The following is a 654-nucleotide window of genomic DNA, read 5'->3' on the forward strand; positions in this document are numbered from 1 at the left end:
AAAGTTACTTCAGAAAATGCTTAATCCTATCTTGAGGCCACTTTCCTCAAATGTGGAATTAATTTAGCTTATTTCTGCTAATATTTAAAAATGAGTGAATTTAAAAATCTTGTGAATATTGCATGGAAACTGAAGCATAATACAAATTTATATAAATATATACATATTTGCAGATTGATTGAAAGTGATGCTCAGCAGGACTTTATAATTTTGTATTCATCGAGAGTTAGGAGGTGAGGGCTTCATGGCAACATACATACTGCTTACAAAGCTGCTCTGAAAGTAATGTCTCCTATTTTATGATGATGTCTCATGATGTCAGAGGTAAAAGTTGGTGGTATGACAGCAGAGATTGAACCTTTACACCAATATTCCACTACTTTTTGTGGTAGCAATGGTGTCAGCAATATGAAAGACAAGCTACATTCTGGAAGCCACATACAGTTGTCACATACAAAATGAAGATTGTCTCAGCTCATCCCCATGAATCGGTACATTTTGACCAGGGAACCATGTACATAAATTAATATTGGCTTCAGTGAGTTGGAAGCAATTGTAAAATTCGTGCCATGTTGGTCTTATAAAAGCTCACATAGAAACAGAAAGAACACCACATGCAAGTTTGTCAGGATCTATTGATCTAATATGAGGCTG

This window comes from Meleagris gallopavo, chromosome Z (assembly GCF_000146605.3).
Source record: "Meleagris gallopavo isolate NT-WF06-2002-E0010 breed Aviagen turkey brand Nicholas breeding stock chromosome Z, Turkey_5.1, whole genome shotgun sequence".
Lineage (NCBI taxonomy): Eukaryota > Metazoa > Chordata > Aves > Galliformes > Phasianidae > Meleagris > Meleagris gallopavo.